This window comes from Cryptomeria japonica, chromosome 4 (assembly GCF_030272615.1).
Source record: "Cryptomeria japonica chromosome 4, Sugi_1.0, whole genome shotgun sequence".
NCBI lineage: Eukaryota > Viridiplantae > Streptophyta > Pinopsida > Cupressales > Cupressaceae > Cryptomeria > Cryptomeria japonica.
The window spans coordinates 463625251-463648072 of record NC_081408.1 but is presented as its reverse complement, the minus strand read 5'-3'; the positions used below and the strand labels follow the sequence as shown (position 1 = coordinate 463648072).

The window sequence follows — 22822 nt, the reverse complement described above, 5'->3', positions numbered from 1 at the left end:
AATAGACCAAATTCATGATAGCCAAATTTTACATTAGAGAACATCATCCTATAACCATTATGTTCTCCTATAATAACTGTCCTTAATTGCTCAAAACTATAATGCAAATTTTTAAAAAGCTTCAAACTCAAAATCTAGAAAATTTTCCAGATGTGTTTCTGAAACACCACACCACCCCTGTGCATGATGCACACTCAGATAGCAGAAATAACAAAGCATGTAATTAGACCGAATTTCATCCTTGATTGTTTTTGCTACCCATTTGAACCTAGTTTGTCACACAGTTGCAAATAAACTTTATGTTCACCGCTAAAATTGCTCATGACCATTTTTATGAATATTTGCTTTTCTCGAATCAAAACTAAAACTTTAAAAATGAAATGAATGTGCTTCCAGTACCCATTTTTTTAGGAACAAGATAACTTTCATTAATTTTATGTAAATTGATCTTGTTAACAGACCAAATGTAAGCCAGTTTCACGTTGTCTGTTTTCATGGTTTCTGCATTGGGTGATAGTGTAAAATCTAACTAAAAAATTGAAGAATTCTTATGTACTAAAAGATCCTCCACCTTAACAATTTAATAGATTAGAAGAGTTAAAGGCAACAATTAGTCACAAAAAACTCGAAACACAAAAAAGTTACAGAAACTCACATACAGCAAAGTCATTGTGTCAATCGACAAAAGTATTAATTTGTTCACAGCAAAGATTCCTTCTTGAAAGCAAAATGACAATAAATTCCTTTCTCGGGCTTATCTAAGCATTAGCACATAGGCAAACTGCACACTAATGGAAGAGAGATTTATTTTTTTGATGAAAAAGCTCGTCTAAAGCAGAAATATAGGATTAAAACCCTGCACGAAGAGGTAGGAGAACATTAAGTTAAACTCTCTGTATGCTGCATGCTGTAATCAGCGAGAATTCGGCCATCCTCGAACTGCTCCTCAGCGAAGATGAGGTGCTGCTGATCCTCCATGTCGTGGATCTTCGCTTTCACATTTTCGATAGTGTCCGAGCTCTCGAATTCCAAGGTGAGGGTTTTGACAAAGATCTGCATTCCACCAAGCAGGCGAAGCACAAGGTGAAGGTTGGACCTCTAGATGTTGTAACCGGCAAGGGTTCTACCGTCTTCCAACTGCTTACCGTCGTCCTGAGCTTTCGACCTCCGGAGTGATAGTCTTGTCGGTTAGGGTTTTAACAAAGATTTGCATTCCTCCTCTGAGACGGAGAACCAGGTTAAGGGTGGACTCCTTCTGGATGTTGTAGTCGGCAAGGGTACGCCCCTCTTCTAGCTGCTTGCCTGCAAAGATGAGGCGCTGCTGATCGGAAGGGAGATCCTCCTTGTCCTAGATCTTTGCCTTCACATTGTCGATGGTACCTCCAAAGTCTTCACAAATATCTGCAAACTGCATTTCTTGCTTACTCCAACATAGAACCTGCAAATCAAAGCCTTTACAGATATGGATTAAGAGAAATAAGCGTCCTTAATCAAACCCAAAAAAAACAGATTGTGCTAGTGACAACCCGAGAAGCCGAAAAAATATTTTGCCGCTTCCAGGAAGGCGTGATTCTAAATTCAGAACGCTTCTTCATTCTTGCGCTCCAGTCAAATTTTTCTTTTATCAGACTTGTTGGCCGTCATCACTTGTATTTTTCGTTTCTCAAGAACTAGTGTATTTGAAGAATTCTCCATGCGAACAGGCACCCAATCTAAAAACCCTAGGGCAATGACAAAAATGAGATTTCTTCGACATCACAAAAAACCTCTTCTATGAAACGACAGACAGAGCGGCAGAATAAATAGGAGGCTAAGAAATGCAGAAAAACACAAGAGAGGAATGCTTCTCAAAAATGCAAAAGCGGCTGTAAGAAGGAAGACCTCCAAGGCAATGAAGAGGCTGTTCCAGAGTCAAATACACTTGGTTCTCCGCACAAAACGAAAAAATACAAGTGAAAAAAGGAAAATTTGCCGTGGAGCGATAAAAATGAAAAAGCGTTTCATAGCTTTCTACTTTAGAATACTCATTTTGCCTGTCAAGAATACTCATTTTGAATATCTGCATCATCTATTTCTTTCTTTCTTCAAGATAAAACCTACAAATCGAAGCCTTTACTTACAGAAATAAGCATCCTACTTTGGAACCTATTCGGCGACGTTTTATTTGAATGTGTGAAGGGAAGAGCCGAGAAGCCTATTTGTAGTCTCTCTACAGACAATTCGTTTCCCTTGTAGCACGATACGTGTAAACCAGCGCGCAGTTTCTACTGGCAACTGTCGGTTACCGGAAAGGATCGATACGAACTTGGAATTGTCAGGGATGAGTTGAAGTTTCAAACAGAGATTTTGTACGACCACCGTTTCCTTCATTAATTAATTGTACAAGTGTTGCGTGCTGCAAGCTCTCATGCGCCTCGACCCCTGCACCTCCTGCGCTGTGAATGTAGTGGACGGTAGATTTGAAACGTCCCCCAAAATTCAATGAAATAAAATTTGGAGTAAATGTCCTCTTCTTTCTAGTAAGTAGGGGAAGAGCATCAGTAGTTGAGTACCTTAATTTCGCGTTTTTCAAAATTTTAAGTAGAAATTTCAAATCACTCCCAATTTTTTACAGTAAAGTAAAGTGTCTTTTATAGTCCATAATGTTAGCCATCTATGTATGGGTCTACATATGGGGTTAGAGTCTTATGGGACGGCACTAGCTATGCAGCGGATAAAATGGCCCGCCCCATGCGATGCCTTCTCCATGCCCATCATGTCATTCATTCCCAAGCTCGTACAATCTGTCATATCCGTCAGTTACATCCGTCCTACTCACTGCAGCTTTTATCTTTGTTTTTTTCATTTATTATGTTTTTATATTTTTAAAAGTTACTAAATAATAAATATTATAAATAATGAATTATATATTTAATTTTTTTATAATAATTTATATATTTAAATTTAAATTTTTTAATTTATTTTAATAAAAAGTATATTACAATATATATATTATATATAAATTTTAATAATATTATTTTAATTTTTTTTAAATACTTATATAAGTAAATAATTGTTTGTTTTTTCTAAATACTTATGTATTTCTTATGTTAAAATAGTTTATATTATCTAATTAAGTTATATATCATGTATGTTAAAACTTAGTTATATGCTAAGATCAGTGAGTTATTTTTTATTTTAAGAAACTTTTATTTTCTATCTTAAGCAGTTTTTATTTTTATATGTTTTTGATATTAAAAGCAGCGAAAAAACAAGGGGGTACAAGGGGGTTGATTTTTATTTTAAGAAACTTTTATTTTCTATCTTAAGCAATTTTTATTTTTATATGTTTTTGATATTAAAAGCAGCCAAAAAACAAGGGGGTGCAAGGGGGTTGACCCATAGGAACATTAAGAAGGCCAGTGGCAAGGCCACAAATCATTTTGTTATTTTCTTTGTTAAGTAATTTTTATTTTCCATACTAAAAGTTTTGGTGAAATTATTGATTAAAACCATAAAAGCTATTTGGATTATTAGCTATCTAGCATCCATTTTGGTATTTATATTCTTCGACCAACCATTAAAGATAAGTTTCACACCACACCACAATTTAGAAACTTGTCATAATCGAAATGATAGGATATTTATTTCTAATTTTTAAAATATTTTAATTAAAAAATTTAGAATAGTTTTTATTTTAATTATGAACAAGATTTTTGGGTGTGAATTTAGAAACTTCCTTAATAATTTAAGATTTTTTAATATATTACTAATTTATCATTGTTTTTAAATTTTTTTCATTTTTTTTAATATATATCATATGTGATATCTGTATACACCTAAAAATGGTCTGAAGATAATTAATTAAATAAACAATTATTTAATTAATCCCCCTCCCTAATTTAATTAAATTCATTAGCAATTTGATTAAATTCTCCCTTTCATCTACTTATTAATAAATATAAGGATTTATTCATTAAGTTCATTCCATGGTCCCCTTTGATTAATTAATTCAAATTAATTAATCCTCCCCCCATTCTAATTCAGTTCTTCTAATTCTCTAATTAATTAAAACAAATCAATTTAGAAGTTGTTGAGAATTAATTAGTCTTTTCCTATTATTTGAATTTTTAAATTCAAATTACCCACATGCCTCCTAACTTCTAACCACCTAACTCATTCCACCTAACCTTGGGTTTGCCTAACCCTATCCTATCTTGCACATCCTATCCTCCTATGGTGTGGATATTCTTCCCTTAAGACACATGGCACTTTGGCCACATGTCTCCTTTCTTAGACACTTGCCCTCTCATGAGCAAGGCTCCTTGACACTTGTCACCACAGAGATGACAAGTGTCCCTTCCTCCAACCTCTTCTCCAACCTCCTCCAATTTCACCCTTGATATCTTCAGACTCAATCTTGACTGTTGATTCTTGCCACCTCATCCCTGGCCTTGGAAATCCTATAAATATCCCCCATTTTGGAGCACAAAGAATCCCATCTCATTATCAATTTAGGCATTGTTGCTATAGGCATATCATTTGAGCGTCGTTGTTATAGGCAATTGCATCTTAGATTTATCTTAATTTGATCATTTTCTAGCATAATTGTTGAATCGTGTAGCTTAATCAAATAAATTTATAGCTTAATTGCATCATCATCATAGCTTAATCATGCATATCATTAGCTTAATTAGTCTCGTGTATCAATCTAGCATAATTAATCTCATCTTTGCATATCATTATCATTTCAAATCCTCCATCTAGGTGTAGTCAGGTCATTGAGATTGCTTATCCAGATCTGGGAGCAAATCCATACTCGCATCTCTTCAGAGGTGATAGGTCGCTTTGTCATGGTTCATCTTTCATTTGCTTATTATTTGATAACCATGGTTGTAATGATCTATTGAGTGTTTGTGTTGCAGCTGTAGGTATCACACTTCACAGGCACCACAATATCTACACCTATTTCTTTGTTTTTAAATCTACAATTTTGAATTGATATTTGCCAAAACTTTTCAACCCTACCAATCACTCCTTCATTTTCCAATGTTGATCCTTGTCTTTTCCCTCTAATTTTCATATGCATCTGTAGATATGTATTCCTTAGGCAATTTTAATAAAATATGCACCTTTAAATTTGTATTCCTTCGGCATTTTAATTAAAATCTGCACATCTCCTTTGTTATCATATATTATAATATCTTATATTATCATAAATTAAATTTTTTTCACACTTAATATTTTTCCTAAAAGATAAAATGAAAGACACTATAATGACCAAACCCTCGTGAAAAAACCATATGACCGGTAGGGGTGGCCATCAAATTCTAGGCCTGATGCTAATACTCACATTTCTCCAAAGCAACTTCATCGCTACGGTAAAATAATTTACCCTCTAATTTGGTGGTTGGTGGTGCAATTTGAACCAAACTTTCTGGAATCAATTTCGAAAAAAATTAATTTTGTTGTTTAGGCTCAAAAACATGAACCTTTGATTCCAAAGGACCAACACTACCACGAGTTCCACTGGAAGCTAGCATTAGCATGCGTGTTGGAATACCCTACTACATGCAGACAAAAGAATTTAGAAACAGAATCTCATATACATCTCAGTTGCAAAAGAATTGGCAAAGATTTTTATTCGTAAGCTATGTTGCTCACTTTTTCATTATAGCAGCCAGAGTTGTTTCGTTTCATCAAAAAATGTTATCCATCAATTAACATTTCAAAATGGGCAAGGGAAAATACAGGAACCGATTCAATCAAATGTCCACCATTGTTATGCTAAATGGTTTCTAGCAATGCCATTTCAAGAAAAGTTCCCACAAGGTTCTCATTGTTGGCTTATCCATTTCGTTCCTTTGCAAACTTCACAAACATTTTTACTTCAGTTTATCAGGCAATTTTGGAACAAAACCCAGAATCATTAAAACATGTTTTTCAGTTCAAAGACAATATCAATGTATTTGAAAACCAAATATTTGGGGATATCATTGCTCCACACGCTTCCTTACCAGAGGAGTGCACCAATATCACAACACTTAACCAATTAAATGCCCTCATTCATGTTAGTGGGCTTGGACAAAATGTCTCTCTAAGTACCAAACTGGTGCATGCGTGTTCTAAGCATGGTAGTATGGATAATGATCGCCAAGGGTTTGACAAAATGCAGAAACGAGATGATTTCTTCTTGAATTCGATTTGTAGAGAGTATTCATCGAATGTGCCTTATGAAGAAGTCTTGTCATTGTATTCTCAAATGCATCATGCAGGCATATGGGCAAATACATATACTTAAGCCTTTGTGCTTAAGGCATTTGCAGGGTTATCGTCTTTGAAAGTGGTAAGGAAAATTCACTTTCAAATAATTAGAAGTGGATTTGGATCCCACATTTTTGTGAAAATGAATCTTCCTGTCAAAAAACTCCTACCTAGAATGCAGATGCAACTTTAGGTGCAAATAAATTTGAAGGTAATAGAAGAAATACCCAAAATGTGATTTCAGAGCAATACCAATAAGGAATAAAGGTCAAATTCTTGTACTTCAAGTATCATAGCCACAAGTTGTGCTCAAAATGCCTAAACTAGAATTTGAATGGGATATGATGTAATGAAGCCTCATATGTAACCGTCAAAGCATGAAATATGTTTCAAATATAAATTAATTTCCATAGACAACAGAGAAAAATGACCTTAATAAAGCACAAATACTAATCGTTTTGAACTTGTCATGCCTAGAGATCATGCCACAAGGCTATGAACTTTTTGGCCCTGCATCCATACAGAACAAGAACCACAGTAAGCTCGCTTCATATACAGTCTCACCTAATCCACAAGAAAAAAATATCACCTAAAGCACTTCCAATTCTAGTGAAAACTTAATGTCTAAAAGCCTTAGTAGAGAGAAATCTAGATCATCTCATGTGAATCAAAGTAGTGATTTCAACCTTTGGTAACTTAAAAATGAACAAATTATTCTTAGTGACTCCTCCCATTACAAGTCCAAAAGATGGACAACTCCTTACAGCCTGGTTGAATCAAACCCAACACAAGTACTATGGAAGCCTAAAAAGTAAAAACATTGATGATAATAAAGCAATGTAAAAATATGCAATGACATTAGCATGTATGATGGAAAGGACTTTCTAGCTATAAAGAAACTATTGTTTGTATGAATTTGAACATTTACAAACCCAGTTACTGGTAATTAGTGTGGCCCTTGGATGCAATCCATGGGATATTTTGACATGTCCCAGTTCAAAGGTGTCCTAGGGCTAAGTGAAATAGGGATAGAATGTCCACTCCCCATCTCAAATTTTTGTCTTTTAGGAACATCTCTATAATATTCTTGATAGGAATATTGGGAATATTATATGATATCTATTCGATTTAAAGCCACTCAATAGCAACAGATATTATCCTCAATATAACATACAATATGAATTGCAAACCCCTTTAAAATGTGAAAAATTAACACAACAAGAAACAATAACTACTGGAGTTGAGGAAAAATCAACTCTACAGCTCCCAAAGATCACCTGCATGCAAACCTGTCACAGAAGGAGAGAAGCAAAAAAGCTATGGAGGCCAGAATTCAGAGATCCAGAAAAGATGAGTCATATTGATTGTGCAACAAGAATGCAATTCAATAATTACAGTTGTTATGAAAATACAATGAGAGAATCCTTATAAAAGGATACTCAAAACCCTAAAGGTGAAAACCCTAAAGAATTATAAGATTCCTAAGTTTACCTTAAGCATAGAGTATAATAGACTAATAATTAAATAAGTAAATAAGCTAATAAAAGATAACTCTAATAATAATTGATTAGGGATAAAAGCACAAAATTGTGTCACTTTCCAGGCGAACTTATCAACACAAGTGAATTTAAGTAATTCTAACTAAAAATTAATTTTAGTGAAACATATGGTCTATAAAGATTCATTATAGTTGTCTTATATATGGGCCACAACTTTTCCAATTGGAATTGTTTACTAAATGTATATTTTATACCACTTTCGGTCTAATTACAAAAAAAAATTTTAAAAAATTGAAAAACTCGATGTTTCAACAACTCCTAGTCTTATAAATAATAGTTTTTTTTGAAATGTAAAAATACCTTTTTATAGAACTATAAGTGAATTTTCCAAAATATATATCTTTTAATATTTTAATTATTTTTTTATATTTTATATTTTATTTTGATTCAAAGTAGGTCACCAGCACTAAAGTATAAGGTTGATTATCTTGTAAAGTAAAAATATTGAAATTTATCTAAAATTTTTGAAAAAAATAAGTGCACTAGAGAAAAGAGTCAATTTCAAGATGATATAATTATTTTCTAATTTGGATAAATAATTAAGAAAAAAGGTGATGCCAAATGGAAAAATTTATGTTTTAGTACACGTAACTTTTCAAATTTATTGAAAAGTATATATACATAAAAAATAGTTAAAAATATATTCATTCATAAAAAGTTTCAAGTAATCAATATACAAAAAAAACTAGAAGAAGAAAAGGTAAACTTTACTATATAAAGTGTGATGCCTCATGTAACTTCAATTTCAGTATTTTATCAACAACTATATTATAGTGTTTACTTTATAAGAAAGCATATTCGAATAAATTTTTAAATTAAAAAAAAAAAAAAAAAAACATAAAATACACCAAAAAAAATACAAATTTTATTAGTTTACATCATTTCAAAATTTAAAACATATATTTCACTTTCTATGGATTCAATTTAAAAAGTTGAATCAACATTGACCATTTCCTTTATAAAAGTGTGACACAACTTTGTGCTTTTACCCTTAGTCCTAATTATTCAATGTGATTTCAACGAACAATCAAAGTAATTTTTACTAGAAATTGCTCCAATTCCCGACACAAATTCATCTGTGTTGTGGTCAGTCAAATTCTATTTCTATCATTTGTGGTATGTTGGAGTTGAATAGGTGTTGAGGCGGTGCAGTGGGCTAAGTGCACAAAACATTTATTGAACTTTACCGACTACCTAGAAATTAGTGAATGTGGTGGGTAGGAGCATAGAATTTCAAAGTTTGAGAGCATCCATTACGATTTTAAATAATAAATGGTGAAGCATTGTTACGATTTTAAATAATCAATGCACCTGAGTTGTCCTACATGAATAAATGACACCTTGTATGAAAAATGACCTGTCGATCGAGGAAACTTTCAAGCGTCAATTTGCTTGTTGCAATTTGATAAAATGGTGAGTGGATGTTGAGTATTGAGTTGCATGCAAGAATGACAAGCTCAGTAAGCTCTCAATGGAAGATGAATATTATCGATGAGTTTTCAACGCTAGTCGTCAAATATTTCTCGGCTAGTTTTCATTGTTTCTTGTCAATTATTTCCCGGCGTGAGACAATTTCAGTGAGAAGTTTCCCACATATAAAGCCTATCAGCTAATAATTACTAGCACTTGCACCTGAGGTGCAATGGATAACGCTGATAGTAATTTATATAATTATAAATGTGAGAAAAAATCATACAAATAAAAAATATGTGAACATTTTTTTCTAGAGTTGTAATAAATTAATTCAGAGAGTCTTTATGTTCGTCTTTGTGTTCTCTTCTAATATGAAGCTGGTGTGGAGATTTCTTCTTTGCATCTCGTGTCGTTCCTTTAAAAATATGTTGGAGAGATGATCTTCATGAGCCTTGCTTGCAATATAGAAATTCATAGAGTGCTAATATTGAAGAAAATTATTACAATGGTGTAAGTGATCGGGCTTGGAATTACGTACCTTTTTCTATAAAGAGAGTTGTCGTAATCGATCTTCTTCCTTTTTCCTTATGATTATATATGAATTATACCAAATTACATAAGAAATAATAATAAAAAGTAATATGTATTTGTAAAAATAATAAAATAATAAAGATGGTTTAATTTTGACAAGCCAGGTTGAAGAATTTTTCGCTCCCCAATTGGTAAAAGCATACGGACTTCTTGGTGTCTTTGCATGATTTTCTCGAGGAGATATTTGTTGACATCCAGCTCTTCATTTTGTAATCAGTTGAGCTTATGTTTTGTTGGATATAACCATATGATGAACTATTGTATCAAGAAAAGTCCTATGGGACCTCATTGTATCTCTCAAATGACAGGGTTTGGGTGGGTTATATGATCAATTGGATATGTAACAACTAATTTGTAAGGGTAGTATAGTTTGGTTTATATGAGGCGATAACCAGAGGTTTTCTTGCGGGTTCTTTCCTGTCGGTATGCCTTTTGAACCCGTTGTAAAAAAATATTAAATATAATAAAATAAGTTTAGTGGCTTGTCCACTTTTATTGAAAAAATAAATAAAAATTTAGGATAAAACTAATCCTACTATGTACTCATGAATCAATCTTTCAAAACTGCAAATAATAATTTACTTCAAGCATTATACTCATTCATTCAATAATTCTTGGTTTCACAGTCACTCTTCCTATATAAGGACCTCCAACCTCCAAGATTTTCTTTCACGTAGTCTAAACTAAAATCTTACATATAAAAAATACATTCAAATCTTAAAATAAATTATAGTGAAGCAATAATTTTTGGAAACCATGATTATATGTGAGATAAAACTATACAAATTGAATTAAATACTAAAATTAGACTTTGAATTAAATACTAAAAAAATTATTTCCTACACTTTTATAATTAATTTTTTCCTACATGTCTTCTAGGTTCATGCTAGAGAATTACAGATATCACTGAGTCATTTTGCTTCTTCAACAAAGGAAGTTCCAACACTAAATACCAAAACTAGACTTACAAGACAAGAATGGCACTGTTTATCAGATAGACATCTCACAAAACCTGACACAACCTCCAGTGGAATTTTTCTTCAGGAGGACCCATATGGTTTGTTCATACTTACAACAAAGTGATCATTTTGATGTGAAATCCATGGGCATTCTTCCACACCCAGTGCAAGAAACAAGGAGAATTGCAATAAAGAATGAGGTTGAGTAGTAAATCCTTTGTAAGATTCCATACTAGCTAATCATTTGTCAAGTGCAACTTCTTTATTCTATTGTTGATCAATCAATCGAGCCCGGACTTATAGAAGTTAATTTGACTTCCTATGTACCTAATATTGCAGGTGAATCTCCTATTCCTTCTTAAATGAATTCGATGTAATGAAAGCAATAGATTTCACCACAAGTTAACATTTGCATGTGTCATCCTTCCACACATGCAAATAAAGCCAACAGGGTTATCCACCTTTAGAACTGGTTAGTTACTGGATGGCATGTAAAAAACATGTGGAAGGCAATAGGGTTATCCACCTTCAGAACTGGTTAGTTCCTTTGCCAATCATTGGTAAACCTTTTTGAAAAACCTAAAATAAAATAAAATATCTAACAACATTCTGATGGGGGCAAGTTTTTACCGTGTGAGACAACTTTTTGGTGGTGGCATGAGACAATTTTTAGGGCATTGTATTTTATCTGTCAGTTTTATTTTGCACGGATAATTATTTTTGTACATTACAACTTTATTGTTTCAACATTGACAAAAAAAATTGAAACAAACAATAATCGGAAAATCATCGGTAACGAAAAATACAGAACTCACGCCATCAGACAATTTCTCGACGTGGGGTACACCCAAGGGGAATAGCCTATTGGTTAAATATTGCTTTACATAGGGGAAAGGACTCAGTAGTTGAGCATGTACCAATTGTTGTGAGGGTTGTTGATGCCTTTTGTTCCAAAAATTGAACAAATAAAACCTATTGTTTGAAACAAAAAATATCAATTTTTGTTAGAAAATGTACCAACAGTTGTTAGGAAAAGTACCAATAGTTGTTAAGAAATGTACTAATATTGTAAAAAGTAACCAATCAGGTGATGCCATGTCAGTTGCACAACTATTGGGGTCTCTTTTGCACGCCTATTGGTCTCACTTTTTGGGGGGCTGTTTTGGACACCTTGGCAAAAAGCATGCTGATGTGGCATCATATTTGATGATGTGGCCCTGAAACCTTAGTTATAAGCAGGGGACTTGCCAAGTAAGCTGTTGTAAAAAAATCGGAGTGATTTGAAATTTCCAAGTAGGATTTTGAGAAGCGCAAAGTTAGGGTGCACAACTACTGGGTCTTTTCCCCTATATACCCCCCACACAGTTATTTGGAGCTCCCATTAATGCATAATAAATGTGCTAAAATACAAATATAGTAATAAGTTGTTTTTTTAATCGACCATATTAGGCCTAATAATCTTAAGTATATTTTATTTTAAAAGTATGTAAGAAATTAATTATATGAGATAAATTTTAATTATTTTATAATTTGGGTAAATCATTTTTATATGGTATAAAAAATATTATAATTAAATTAAATTTTATATAATTATATTTATTGTTTTATATAATTTCATTTAACATATAATTACTATGTAACATATTTTATATAGTACAAATTAAATTGTATTATTATATATATATATATATATATATATATATATATATATATATTATATTTTATATTTTATATTTTATATTTTATATTATATAAAATTTTAATTTATTTATAATAATATTATAAGTTTAATATTTCTATTGATTAAAAATAACTTCTCTTAAGACTATTGGATTTTGCATAATGATATTTGGTTCAAGATTCATCATTGGCAATCTTTAGACATAATAGCTTTGTATTAATAATATTATAGCTATATTTATTAATGTACATTATATTCTATAATAGAAATTATTATATAAAAAATATATTGTCTCTAGGCCCTCCTTCATCTTTGACGCTTACCATCTCTCTCTCTCTCTCTCTCTCTCTCTCTCTCTCTCTCTCTCTCTCTCTCTCTCTCTTACAAACATGATATGAGCTTGTTGATAATGGAGTCTAATGATCTTCCTAATTTGAACATTTTATTTAATGTATGTTTGGATTTATATAGGTGGTGCATAGCTTATTTGAATCTATCACTTCTCCATAAATGTGTACAAAAAATAGACCACTTTTTTCCCTAGTTGACCTTCCATACCTATTTGGCATACCCATTGCACACCAAGGTGCAATTGCTACTAAATATTAACTAACACTCGTATCAGAAAGGTGCAAGGATTATGTGGATAGAAAAATATTTATAATTTAATATGTTAGAAAATAAAAATCGGTAAGTGCATATAAAACATTATTTTAGACAGAAAAATTTGTACATAAATAGATATATAAAAGATCAAATATACAAAACATGACTCTGCATTGGGATAGACTTGTCCTACATAGATCTAAATGCATGAATATTTTTAATTCAAAATTTGAAAACCATTGTTCCCAAGCTTATGGGTTAGTGCAAGATCATGGGGGGCCAAAAAGTGGCGATGTGAAAAAAATAGCCTTTTCCACTTGCCTAAAAATGCAAAAATTTGTGTTGACTTTTTGCTTGGCCTGGGTGTCAGTACACCTGGGCAAATTGGATATCTGATTTTTATAGGTAATTTTAAATTAAAAAATAAATAATATATTATATATTATATAATATATAATAATATGTTATATAATATATAAGATATTATATATTATATAATATCTAAGATATTATATATTATATAATATATAATAATATATTATACATTATATAATATGTAATATATAATATAGTATAATAATATATTATATAATATGTAATATATAATATATATATATATATATATATTGGCAATGTGGCAATGCCACTTGATATATTTTATTAATAATATATAATTTTTACAATATATTTAAAAACGGGTTCAAACTGAGCTCCCAGAGAAAAGAACCAGCAAGAAAAACTCTGGTCATTGCTCATCAACATTGCTCATCAATATGACTATAGAAGAGAAGTAGTGAACAATCCTCTAGCCAGAGCTAGTTACAAAATAGAGATCAACAAAGGAGCATGCAGGCTCATTTACACATAGGAGCATGCAAGCTCATTTTACAGAATAGGAGCATGCAAGCTTATTTACAAAATAAGTTCCTGGGATATCTTGAAGGCCCTGCAACAAAGAACTCCTGCAACCAAAATTGACATGCCCCTGCACCAAAAAACAACTGCAACCAAAATATATATACTATAGAACGCAGAGAATTTACAAGAAACACAAGGTTCCAAAACATGACTGACACCAACGACATGAGATCTGCAGTCTGCCATTATAGACAAATGCCAAAGGAGAAGAGGTGAATGCAAAAATGCTAGAGAGAAATGAAGCCCAAAATTTTTATGTTGTAAATGAAAAGAAAGAGGAGAATTATCATAAAAAAATTGACAAACCAAAAGAAGCGACATACAAAGATAATCATGAAAACAACGCTACACCAAACTTTAAATGGCATATGAAGGATGGATTCCGGATGTGAAAATAAATATCTCCAAATTTCGCACTAGAAGAGAGTACCAAACACACGAACAACATCAATAACAACCAACTCATCATTAATGAATGCCAAGTGATGATCAAGTAAAGAAAAGTACCTCAAATCAAAACCAAATGGAATTATGAAAAGAAATACCTCACCAAGAGAAGAGAATATCAACTCGTATAAACAAGAAATCATATAATAAGAAAGATTAAATCCTCAACTCTCTACAAGCTATAATAAATAGGTTTGGGAAGCTCATCAAATCACCCCCCAATTAAGAGGAATCAATAACAATTTTGTCACAACCCATATTAGCGGGGCAATCGGCCAATGCATTACCTTCACAACAAACATGTGAGATGATGAGGTGCTCAAACGTATCAAGAAGAGTCCATATTTGTTCAAGAATATATCGAAAATGCCAATTATCAGCCTTTCTTGCCTTGCAAGCATTAATGACAATAGCTGAATCACCTTCAATATGAAGGTATTTGAAATTCAAATCCTTAGCCATAACAAGACCTTCTAAAAGAGCACAAGCCTCAGCCATATTATTTGTGCCAGGAGAAATTGGCATAGCTTTTAATGCTAATAAAGATCCCAAATGATCACAAAAAACTATCCCTATTCCTGAATCACCAGGATTTCCATGGGAGGATCCATCAAAATTCAATTTACAAAAAGGGGCATTAGGAGGATGCCATTTTATGGAATTTCTATCTACAGGTGTTTTCTGAATCCTTGGAAAGGCGGGTGATACAAGAATAATGATACTTTTCCAAGAAGCGATCATAAAATTGTCCCAAGAAGAGAACTTTATATTCATATTAAAATATTTCTGAACATGAGCATTAACTTGCTCAATAATACTTCTTTCCAAAATCCCAAGAACAACCGATAAATCTGATGAGTCACATCTAAAAATGCGCTTGTTTCTTTCCCACCAAATGGCGCATATGACTGAAGAGGGAATTATAAACCACAAACAAGCAAATAGAGAAGATGAATACAAAACTGGCCAAGACTGAAACATGTCCCATAAAGATAAAGGTAAAGGGAATGAAAGAGATAACTTTTGGAGGACAAAATGCCAACAACTACTCGCAAACTCACAATGAAGAAAAAGATGATTGACATCTTCAAGAGCTTTACCACATAAGACACAAGGAAAGGAGGCTGCAATATTAAATTTGACTAAACGATCACTAGTCAAAATTCTATTTTGCAGCGCGAGCCAAGAAAAAACACTAGCTTTAGGTAATACTGAATTATTCCAATAGAACAAAAAGGCACGATGAGGAGCATTTTGATTGGCCATTTGTTGAACAACAAAATATCCTTCTTTAACAGAGTAGTTTTCCAATTTAGAAGGGCACCAAATAAGTTGATCTTTGATGTTAGAAAGGAAAGCCAAAGTAGTTTCCCGATTTAGAAGGGCACCAAATAAGTAGAGGGATCCTTCCATGAGACCTTGTGAGAAAACAGATCAACACTATCTACATAATCAACCAATATAACTCCCCATGATTGAGAAAGAACAACTGAAACAGAAGCAAGAGAATCATGTTGCGAAAGAGGGGGAAAGCCATTCTAGGAGTCTTCCCAAAAAAGAATATCCTCCCCCGAATGGACCTGCCAGGAGAGAAAATTAGAGACCACTTCCCTACATGAGATCATAAAGTTCCAAATAACAGACCCCTGTGGAGGATTAGAAATTGTGAAGATCCTAGTAGGATTCTGGGAATCCAAATACTTAGCCTCCATAATTTGGCACCACAAAGATTGGGGCTTAGTATACATAGACCAAACTAGTTTGCCCCCAAAAGCCCTATTTCTTTTAGATAAGTCTTGAATCCCAACAAGCAATCAGTGGAATCTTTTTATCTTCTATCATGTTATTTGTCCAAAGAAAAGATCGAATAATATTTTCAATTTGGGAGATGACTAATATGGGAGCTTGAAGAAATTGGGAATGGCATAGCCAAAAGATGTTCCCTTTTAATGAGAAGTATCCTACCCAAAAGAGACAACCACCTAGCCTTCCAAGCATAAATACAAGATTTAAGTCTCTCAATAACCAAATTCCAAAAAGAAGACTTAGCAGATCCCATAAAGAAAGGAATCCCCAAATAGGTAGAAGGAAGAGTCTATTGGGAAACCTAAGATATTCACAAGTCTATCAGCCACCAACTGAGGAGTATTAAAAATGAAGATCTTGGATTTATGGGGGCTAATCTGTTGGCCAGATCCAGCAGTATAAGTATCCAAAGTAAATTTAATATGAGTAGCCTCTTGAATAGAAGAAGACCCAAATAAAAGTGTATCATCAGCAAAAAGGTTATTGACATATCAGAGTTAGGAATTAATACCCCTTGCCAAAAGCCCAGATCCCTTTGCTTAATAACCAATCGACTAAAAGCTTATGCCATAATGATAAATAAGAAAGGAGATAAAGAATCTCCTTGTCTAACACCCTAGGTTGAAGAAAAGTATCCAGAGGGAGCTCCATTAATGATGACGAAAAATGAAGCAGTAGAAATACAACTCTTGATCCATTTACACCACCTTTTAGAGAAACCAAATTTTCTCAAAAATTTGAGCAAAAAAGCCCAACAAACTTTATCATAAGCCTTCATCATATCAAGTTTGACCACAAAAGCTGGGATATTGGACGAATTTATGGAATGTAAAGTTTCATGAGAAACAATTGCTCCCTCATGAGTTTCATGACCCAGAACAAAACCTCCTTGTTGAGGAGAGATGATATGAGGAAGGAGAATTTTAAGTCTTAAATAAATAGACTTGGTGAAGATTTTGTAAATAGAGTTGCACAAAGAAATGGGTCTAAATTCAGCAAAAGTTTGGGGATTCTTAGTTTTCGAGATAAGGACAATATAAGTGATGTTAAAATTTTTAAGGATATACCCACCCCTCCTAGACTCTTCCAAAGCCATTAATAAGTCAAAACCAATAAAATCCCAAGTAAACCCATCAAGACCTGGAGCTTTGTCAAGGGCCATGGAAAAAACAACAGAATGAAGCTCATCTAAAGAAAAAGGCATCATAAGAAAGTCATTATCCTCATGAGAAACAAGGGAGGGGATATAATCTGAAATAAAATTCACATGATGATCCATAGAGGAAGAAGAAAAAGAAGGAGATAACAATTCCTTAAAAAAAGACACCCCCTCCTCTCTAATCTGCTGATTTGAATTAAGGACATAACCAGACTTAGAATCCTTAATACTAAAAATTGTAGAAGCAGCTCTTTTAAGTTTGGTTGCAGCTTGAAAGAAGGCAGTATTCCTGTCACCTTCTTTAAGCCAAACCTCACGAGACTTTTGCTATCAATAGATTTCAACCCAGGAGCAAAGGATCTCCCAGTAAGCTTGCAATTTCTTTTGAGAATCATTAGTGGAGGAATTAGTGCCATGTCTAATAATCTCCTCATTAACAACCTTCAAATCATTGGCAACTGCCTCCTTTTCATGAAATATATTCTTAAAGACTAATTTATTCCAAGCCATAATTTGAGATTTCACAAATTTCAGTTTGGAATAAAATTGGAACATCTTAGTACCTTTGCAAAATGAAGCACTTATCCACCATTGCTTTAATAAAGAAAGAAAATGAGGATGAGTGAACCATATTTTCTCAAACTTAAAAGAAGGTCTAACAGAGGGAGCATGATCCAATTTATCAAAATTGAGCAAAATTGGGAAATGGTCAGAATCTAAGGAGGTAAGAATCTCAGAAGAAAAGGAAAAGTTGCTCAAACGTAGGTTTAGGGAAATAAGAAATCTATCAAGGCAAGAGGCAATCTGGCATTTAGATCTCCTATTAGTCCAAATGAAAGAACCATTAGAAGGGAAAATATCGAATAGCGCACTGTTTTGTACAAAGGAAGAAAAGTCATCAATAACCTTCTGAGTTGTAGGATTACCCCCTCTTTTTTCATTCGAGGAAAGGAGAGTATTAAAATCACCCCCAAGTACAATAAAAAAATCATCATATTGTAAAAACAATTCAGATAAGGAATCCCATAAGTCAGTTTTATCTAAAGGAGAAGTTAGACCATAAATATTAAACAGAACAAAAGAGACTTCAAACCAGTCAACCTTTAACAACTATCAATGAGAAGCAATAGATAACATCTCAACTTTGACTGATTTAGGATTCCATAAAGTTATAAGACCACTAGAAGCACCCAAAGAAGGAACATAAACAACTTTCCAAAGGGACCATTTGGAAATTATGTTATCAAAAGAATCCTGAGAAAGTTTAGACTCTTGCAATAAGATGATATCCACTTTTGAAGAATCAAGAAATTTCTTGATCCTTCCCCTTTTGTCACGGGTATTTAAGCCCCTGACATTCCAAGATAAAATCCTCATTTATCACAAGGAGAGCAATGTGCCCTCCTTGTTTTGACTTGGGAAGAAAATTTCTCTACAATAGTGGATTGAATACCAGCCACAATCTCCTCCTTGATTTTAGCCAATTTTGGTTTTTGACCCCTCTTCTTAGGAGTTTTAACAATAGGGGGGAAACAGAAGGAGATTTCTCCAAGGCTAGCTTCTGAGAGAAATCAAATCCATACACATTTGAAACAGTTGAAGAAGGACTATCAATAAGATTCACATCCACACCTTCAACTAAATTTGGCTGAGAAGAGGAAACATGACAACCATCATGGATAGGCCCTGAAGAGGCAGATGTAGAAGAAAAAGAAAATTTAGGAAATTCCTTTGCAACAATCTCATCAAATAGATCAGAAGAAACTGAAAATAAAATATCTAAAGCAATAAGATGATATTTATATATTATATATTATATAATGTATAATATATTATTATATAATATAATACATAATATTGGGGGATGACCCCGCAATGTGACGGTTGTCACGAGCCCTATTCAGAGGGCAGTCCCGTGTTCGAGTCCCTTCATCTTGTGCAGATACACTTTCTCTTGTTGGTGTTCATACCACATTTTTCGTGTTGTAGCTGTATTTGACGGTTGACCTGGTCTCCTCCTGTGATTGGTGTCCACACTGCTCTTGTTTCCTCATTGCTCCCGTGACTTGAGGTGTTGATGTCTCTTCATGTTCATTGTGACCTGCCAAGATCATGATGTCCACCTGCTAGTTGATCATGATGCCCCCTACCATTTTAAGGAGCGACAAAGCCCATGTTGGAGAGATAAGGAGAATTATAATGGAGTGATAAGGAGATGTTTGGAGAGATAAGGCATTTGGAGTGATAAGGAGTGATAAGGAGAGATAGAGATAGCAAAAATATATGCAAGTGTGACATTCATATCATTGAGGAGGTGTTAATACCTCATCATGTAATCCCTCGAGGAGGGGGTTCCTCATTGTGACCCTCACTGGTTTGTAGCTCCAGTTAAAAGTGTTCTTAATAAATAAAAATAATCACAACACTACTAATCAAAATATATATCTATAATATAATATAATAATATATTATATAATATATTATTATTTTAAAATAATTTAACTATAAAAATCAGATATCCGATTTCTTTGAGACAATAAAAGAGGATTGTGACAGCCCGTGGGTTATTTTTTACCCACGGGCTGTGCGAATTCAAGCAAATTTGATATCCGATTTTGTGACCCAAATTTGCAAAAAAATCCAATAAAAGGTAGGATTTTTATTGTTTTTCATTATTTTCATTCAAAATTTTGCATTTTTTTTAACGTTTATTTGTTTTTTAAATTCAAAATATGTTTTTTTTTCATGAAAACTAATTTTTTTTTAATCAAATACAAAATTGTTCAAATTTGTTAACTAAATTCAATTGTTTACATTCAATTAGGTTAAAAATGGGGGATAACAGTGAAAGCATTGATCAACCACAATCGCAACAACCAAACCCTCATGCACAAAACCCTCCTTTGCCAAACCCCCCCCTCAATTCAGGATTTAATTGCACAAAATTTGAACCAATTGAGGGGGATTGCAGATGTCTATTGTAGGATCCCTTGCCTGAACCCAATATTTGATCCTCTCACATCCATCATAAAGAGTATAGAAACCATCACTGAGGAGCACAATGTCGCTCTTTTGTAGCAAGATTCTATGAGGGAAAAATATGCAGATGGCTTATCTATAAGGAGATCAAGGATCTCGAGATATCCAAAGTTGATATCGCCGCATTGTTTGTGAATCCCCGCAATGGTCAACCCATAGACACCCCCCCCCCCAAAAAAAAAAAAAGTTTCTATTAAATGATGCACAAATGATGATATTGTGAAAAAAATTGGATCGTTGGTGGATGGTTTTTCGATAAACCACCCAACAAAAATCTTGACGTCCCCTTCTACTTCATCAAAAAATTGTATGTTGAGTTTGTTTTAGGAAAACATGTGAACTACTTTGACATCCAACCTTTCCAGGGTGTGGGTTTAGGTATGCCCCAAGATAGACTTGGGGCAGTCAGAGTAGTCGAAGGCCCATATGTCCCCCCTCCTCCTGTTGATCCCCCAACTCTAGTACAACATCCAGATATCATCTATGAGGCGGCATCACGGACCATATCGGGTATTCACTCTTTGAGTAGCCTTTTGGTTTCTCAGGCTGGGGTAGTAGCTCAACCTTGTTTTGATGATAGCGGTGTATTTGATGGTGGTGACATGTCCTCCTTGACTCCACACATTTGTGTGCCCCATAGTTGTGTCATGTGTGGGCACCTATGCTTGGGTCGAGTTGGACAACTTGTTGACCCTCTTGTGTACACTACAGATTATGAGGTGCATGAGATGCACGATGCACCAGATACCCTAGAGAGTCCTCACATGCTAGAGGCGAAGATGCACCTTCATCATACATTGATGATGTAGTGGTAAGATTTGTATTTTCACCGTTCATTCTATATTTTAAATGAATATTTATAATCTAGATAATATTAAGTACTAATGTTTATTTACATGGTCTATTTAACAGTTGATGACAGAGGAGGAGTTGACACAGATCCAAGAGGGCACCTTGACGACCATTTCATTTGGCCTTGATATCTTTACGGTGCATATATTATTGCACCTAGTCGTTTGTGTTTTATTGTACACACATGCTCATCATTTATATTGGCATTAATTATGTTATGTAGTAACTTGCATGTATATCTTATTTTACTCTTGTAGGACACAAGTAGTGCGAGTGTGGGGCTGTGCGATTCAGGATCTGGTAGTGCAGTTGGAGACAAGGGAAAGGTAATTGAATGCAAATATGATTGAACGAATAGTTTAAATAACTTATAATGAGTATACACGTCTAGACATAGATTGATACTTTCACATACTTGTTGTGTATATGTACAGAAAATTCTTGGCTTCGCATCCTTGTTGACTACACCCACTATACCTAAAGAAGAAGAAGAAGAAGTGCCTTGGGTACATGTGTTTATTTTATTTTGTGTTTAGTATATTTTGTTATTATCAGTGACAATTAGATGTTAACGTGAAATATAATCATTTTTTATGTAATAAGGTCATCTAGACCAATATTTGTTATGTCTAGTCATAGGTTACTCATATTGGCAAAAATTTCTCAAGATTGCTCAAAAGTTGTAAAAAGTTGTCAATGGGGGATTCATGTGTCAAAATGATTCATCTCATTTTTTCAAGATTCCCTATGGTTTTATTAGGCCAGCATTTTTTCAGTTGGCAAAAAAATCGTCAATCTCATTCAATCAAATGTTGTCGTGTGGCCAATTTCTCGTTCTGCTCGTCGTGATTGAGAACCGTCGGTTCTGACATGTCTAGTTAGGCATTCTTACCCTATGCATGCTCCTATTTTGTCCCCCCCACTCAGTCGAACACTTGAAGTCATACCCTACCAACGTCGTCCCTTGAGTTCCCTAAGTGCTAAAAAACATCAAACTTTGACGAGCCCTAACTTGGAATCCATGGAACCTGAAAATGATCTGTTTGAGCCTACGGGGCCATGAGAGGGGTCCCTACAAAATCCTATCTCAGTTTTTCAATATTCCTTACGATTTTTTTAGGGAAGCATTTTTTCAGTCAGTGAAAAAATCGTCAGTCTCGTTCAATCAAATGTTGTTGCGTGGCCAATTTCTCATTTTTCTCAATGTGATAATGAATTGTCAATTCAAACATTTCTAGTTAGGCATTCTTACCCTATGCATGCTCCTATTACCCCCCCACACTCATTTGAATGCTTGGGGTACCCTACCGACGTTGTCCCTTGAGCGCCCTGAGTGCTAAAAATTTTCAAACTTTGACGAGCCCTAACCTGAAATCCGTGGAACCTGCAAATGATTCATTTATATTTACAGGGCCACAAGAGGGGTCCCTACAAAATCCTATCTCTGTTTTTGAATTTTCCCTACGGTTTTATTAGGGTAGCATTTTTTCAGTTGGTGAAAAAATCGTCACTCATTCAATCAAATGTTGTTGCATGGCCGATTTCTTGT

At 33.7% G+C, this 22822-nt stretch overlaps 1 pseudogene; it reads right to left on the bottom strand.

Moving 5' to 3' along the window:
• Positions 1-597: 597 nt before the first annotated feature.
• On the bottom strand, positions 598-1500 carry LOC131077350 (polyubiquitin 11-like; annotated as a pseudogene).
• Between the last annotated feature and the right edge of the window lie 21322 nt (positions 1501-22822).